The sequence below is a fragment of the Oncorhynchus kisutch genome, linkage group LG27 (genome assembly GCF_002021735.2).
Source record: "Oncorhynchus kisutch isolate 150728-3 linkage group LG27, Okis_V2, whole genome shotgun sequence".
NCBI classification, from domain to species: Eukaryota; Metazoa; Chordata; class Actinopteri; order Salmoniformes; family Salmonidae; genus Oncorhynchus; species Oncorhynchus kisutch.
Window position 1 is genome coordinate 12174149 of NC_034200.2, and position 4987 is coordinate 12179135.

At 43.2% G+C, this 4987-nt stretch overlaps 1 long non-coding RNA gene across 1 annotated transcript; it reads left to right on the forward strand.

The window, feature by feature from the left end:
* Nucleotides 1–1038: 1038 nt before the first annotated feature.
* Nucleotides 1039–4987, forward strand: LOC116357831 (uncharacterized). Its single transcript, XR_004205864.1, has 3 exons — nt 1039–1259; nt 3166–4184; nt 4422–4987. It is a non-coding gene; the product is annotated as an uncharacterized LOC116357831 (long non-coding RNA).

Here is a 4987-nt window from a genome sequence, read left to right on the forward strand (position 1 = left end):
CAGCCAACAAGATGAGTAGGCCTAACGAACAGCAAAAGCACTACCCTATGTCAATCTACAATCCCCCATAGTACAAAAATCTACCTATTCTATTCTGTGTGAGAAATAAATATTCCAAACATTGTCTGGGACAGTTGTGAGATGCGATAGATCCCAAATTAATACAACCAATGTGGCTGACACAACAGTTCAGAACGTTTAGCTTAAAATGTTGATAAACTGTTAAGCTATTTCTTCACATTTTAGAACTGCAATGCACACATGGTAGAAGGCTATAAGCACAAATATTCCATTAGCAGAAAACACCATTATCAAAAGTGACCGCAAATGCAATTATGCATGTAATGCTTTTATTAGGTGCATTTGTATGCCGAAAATTATCTTTCCCAAACTGAAATGAAATTCATGCGCTGCTTATGTATGCCAGTTAGGCTCTACACCCCTTGTAAAGTAGATTAATGTGCTTAATTTTGAGAAGTTATTTGGCCACATTAGTTGTGATACAAATTTTTATCAAAACTATATAGGCCTATGAGCTAGGCTACATGAGGTGTGCGACTATGATTCGGGAAAAGTAGCAAAACAAACACGTTGTTTATTATGCTGGGCATCATTCACAAGTGATAATATATCATTCACAAGTGATAGGGTAATATTGTCACCCATCAGACTATTCTTGATTTAATCTTGTCTTTACATATACTAAATAATACATGTGTGAAATTTGTTTTGATTTAGAATGGACCATTATCATGCACCTGTGTCGAAAATGGGGCAGCGGGAGAAAATACATGTCATCTATGCACTTAAATAGCGAATGGAGGACACTTTTGCGTGGTGTCACGTCCTGACCCTAGTTATTGTGTTATTTGTTTGTTTTAGTTGGTCAGGATGTTAGTTGGGTGGGCATTCTATGTTTTGTGTTTCTAGGTTGTTTTTCTGTGTTCGGCCTAGTATGGTTCTCAATCAGAGGCAGGTGTCGTTAGTTGTCTCTGATTGAGAATCATACTTAGGTAGCCTGGGTTTCACTGTTTGTTTGTGGGTGATGGTTTCCGTGTCTGTGTTTTACACCACACGGTACTGTTTTTCGGTTTTCATGGTACGTTTATTGTTTTGTAAGGAGTGTTCAGTTTATGTGTTTAATAAACAACCATGGACACTTACCACGCCGCAAATTGGTCCTCCGATCCTTCTCGCCTCTCCTCTTCAGACGAAGAGGAGGAAAACCATTACACGTGGTTCATTTTCATGCCAGCCAGGTAGGCTATACTCCTGTTGTAAATATAAGCAATGTGCTTAATATTAGGAAAGTTGAGAAATAAGTATAGTAGGCCTAGCCTATAGAAAACTGATGGGATCCTCTGTCACGTTCTGACCTTTATTTTGTTTTGTCCTTATTTAGTATGGTCAGGGTGTGAGTTGGGGTGGGCAGTCTGTTTGTTTTTCTATGATTTGGGTATTTCTATGTTTTGGCCTAGTATGGTTCTCAATCAGAGGCAGGTGTCATTAGTTGTCTCTGATTGAGAATCATACTTAGGTAGCCTGGGTTTCACTGTTTGTTGGTGGGTGATTGTTCCTGTCTCTGTTTGCACCAGATAGGACTGTTTTGGGTTTTCACGTTTTCTTGATTTTGTATTCAGTTGTTCATGTGTACATTTACGTATTAAAAGAACCATGGACACTTACCACGCCGCATATTGGTCCTCCGATCCTTTTCGCGTCTTCTTCTTCCGAAGAGGAGGAAATCCCTTACATCCTCCTCTTTTTAGTAGATGCCATCACTCTGTTTTCTCGTGCAATTGCATAGCCTATAGAAATGTTGCGCAACATGAGCTCATGGGCTTTCATGAAGTGTTTGATTAGATTTTCGATTACATTTGCATTGATGTCAGAGTGATTAGAGGGACAATGTCTGCAATAATAGTGTTTAACATGAATTTTTTTATTTTAGTACCCCACACATACATGTATCTGTAAGGTCCCTCAGTCGAGCAGTGAACAGATTCAACCACAAAGACCAGGGAGGTCGCAAAGAAGGACATCTATTGGTAGACGGGTAAAAAAAAAAAAAAGTTGACATTGAATATCCCTTTGAGCATGGTGAAGTTATTAATTACACTTTGGATGGTGTATCAATACACACATTCACTACAAAGATACAGGCGTCCTTCCTAACTCAGTTGCCGGAAAGGTAGGAAACCGCTCAGGGATTTCAAGGACAAAGGAGCTTTTTGGGGGGATAAAAATAAATTGAATAAAGCTAATCAAAGGCAAAATCCTAAAGGAAAATCTAGTTCAGTCTGCTATCCAACAGACACTGGGAGACATTCACCTTTCAGCAGGACAGTAACCTAAAACGCAAGGCCAAGATACACTGGAGTTGCTTACCAAGATTACATTGAATGTTCCTTAGTGGCTTAGTTACAGTTTTAACTTAAATTGAAAATGGCTGTCGAGCAATGATCAACCAACTTGACAGCGCTTGAAGATTTGTGCAAAGATGTGCAAAGCTCTTAAAGACTTACCCAGAAAGGTTCATGGCTGTGAGTCTTTCTGGGCAAGTCTTTAAGAGCTTTGCACACCTGGATTGTACAATATTTGTACATTATTATTTAAAAAATTCTTCAAGCTCTGTCAAGTTGGTCACATGTTAGATTATTCTAACATGTGACTCAGCTGTGTGAATAATTATGTAAATTAGATATTTCTGTAATTCATTTTCAATACATTTGCAAAAATCTCAAAATACATGTGTTAATTTTGTCAATATGGGGTATTGTGTGTAGATGGGTTAGAAACAAGTTTTTGAAGGCACTGTATGTCATAATTGTCCACAGGACTAGCTCTAAAGCTGTGCTCTTATCAATGTAACAATGATGACGTAATGAAAACCAGAGGTCAAATCAAGTGTAGGAATCAGTCTACCGTCAACAAGCTAACGGCTACTAATTTGGTCTATGAAACTTTACGCAGCACTTAGTTTACATGGTCCCCTAATTGCTCACTTTAGATATTTTTTTTCGCAAGCTCATTGCTACAGATTTTTAGAGCCAATTCAGATGCAGCCATATTCCGACCACTTTCTTGAGGATGTCTGTTCTGGTAGATATGGACCATAACTCTTTCTCTCTCGCTCTCTCTGTACCTCTCTTTGTACTTCCTCAGAAACCCACATATCTGCCTCTCATTGGCCTCACCGGTTACCTGGAACACAAACACAAGAACATTATCCCTCACTCACTCCTCTGAACAGATCTGATAGGTCATTGGTGTAAGCAATATGGCTGAAACCAGGTGGAGCTACTGCTTTACATCTTCACAGATGTCTCAGATCCACCAAGGCAATCAATGACAGCAGAAAGCAGGAGACAATGTTTTTTAATATACAATAAGTCACCTCACTTTTAAGTCGTCCTTCCCAGACCGAACGTCACAGTAGCCAGCAGCCCCAAAAACACCAGCCCACTCCTCCCCTCCTCGAAGGCCTTGGCCGCCCCTTCAGTCACCCTCTTCCTTCCAGAAACATCCAGAGACACAAGCAGTGGGAGAATCCCAGAACTCCCTCCAGAAGCAGCCTAACCGCCTCATCCCCCTCCCTTTCTTAGTCATCCTCTGCGGTGGACATTCCAGAGGCAAAGCAGTCATCAGAGAGATCCAGGTGCCTGAGGGCGTGGAGCTGGTTGAGGATGGAGATCACCCTGGCAAGGGAAATGTCCAGCTGCCTCAGCTTGTGCAGTCAGGGATCCCGGCACCACAGCAGGGTACTCAGCTCAGTGACGAGGGTGCTGGAGATGTCCAGGCCCTCTAGCTGTGTGAGAGTACAGAGGTCCTCCAGGAATGGGTCTGAGGTCTGTGTATGCCAGGTTTAGTGTCCTCAGGCCCAGCAGAGAGCTAAAGCCCACCTGGGCCCCTTCCTAAACCTCCAGGGACTCCCAGCCCATCTGGTGCCCACTCAGAGTGAGCCTCTGCAGGCTGACTCTGCACTCCGGGTTGGAGACCAGGCCTGATAGGATGTGGGCACCAATGAGGCCCCCAGGGACCCAGGAAGCGTCCAGCTCCTGCAGCCGGTGAGGGCAGAGGACCAGGCAGAAGGCCTCCTCAAAGAGGGGGTTGGAGCGCATACACCCTCGGTACAGACAGTTGTTCACAACTGCGGAAGTGGCAGACCATTCGGTCGTTGTAAGGTAAAGCTGAAATGTGGATGAGAACGTCGATGACCAGGATGCAGACCTAGCTTTAAGCAGCAAGGCCTATTTCTAAAAATGACCTAAAAGCAACCTATTGAATAGAAATGAGCTTTTTTAAACCCATAGAATGTTTGTTAACTATTACATTTATTTAATTCCATTTGTGTGTGTCTGTTGAATGTCCTCTGGTGCCCTCCCTCCCTCCTACTCACCCTGGGCATCCATCTTGTGCAGTATCTGATCAACCATTTCCTGTGGGAGCGGTGGGGCCCAGCTGAGCCTCCGGGACACATCTGGTTGCATGCTGCAGAAGGAGTCCAGGCTGAGACACCTGGGCCAGACAAAGCTCCGACAGGGCCACGAGACAGAACTCCTCAGCCTGCAGTCAGACACACAGCTGGCTTTGGTTCTGCAGTGCATGACATTGCAGCTGATGCAACCACATTTGACATGATTGTACACTTGGTATGTGTCATTTCATTACAGCAGGGACATGAGCATTTTATGCTCAGGCAGCCTGAATTTGCCACTCTGTATTTTAAGTATTTGGAATAAACCTTTTCCTTTATTGATGATACAAAACGTGTACAACTGGTAAGCAATGTACATTAGCGGGAGTTATCGCACGGTGACACTGCTTCCCATTCATTTTCAATGTAAGGACAGAGGTGAGGGGCGGAGTGGGAGGCAGTGAAAAAGCATTTTCAGCATTTACCAACTTTATGCAAATCACAAGGGATGAACGCTGGGCGATCATATCGAGTGCTCCCCATGATGAATATGATGTTCTGAGACCCAAC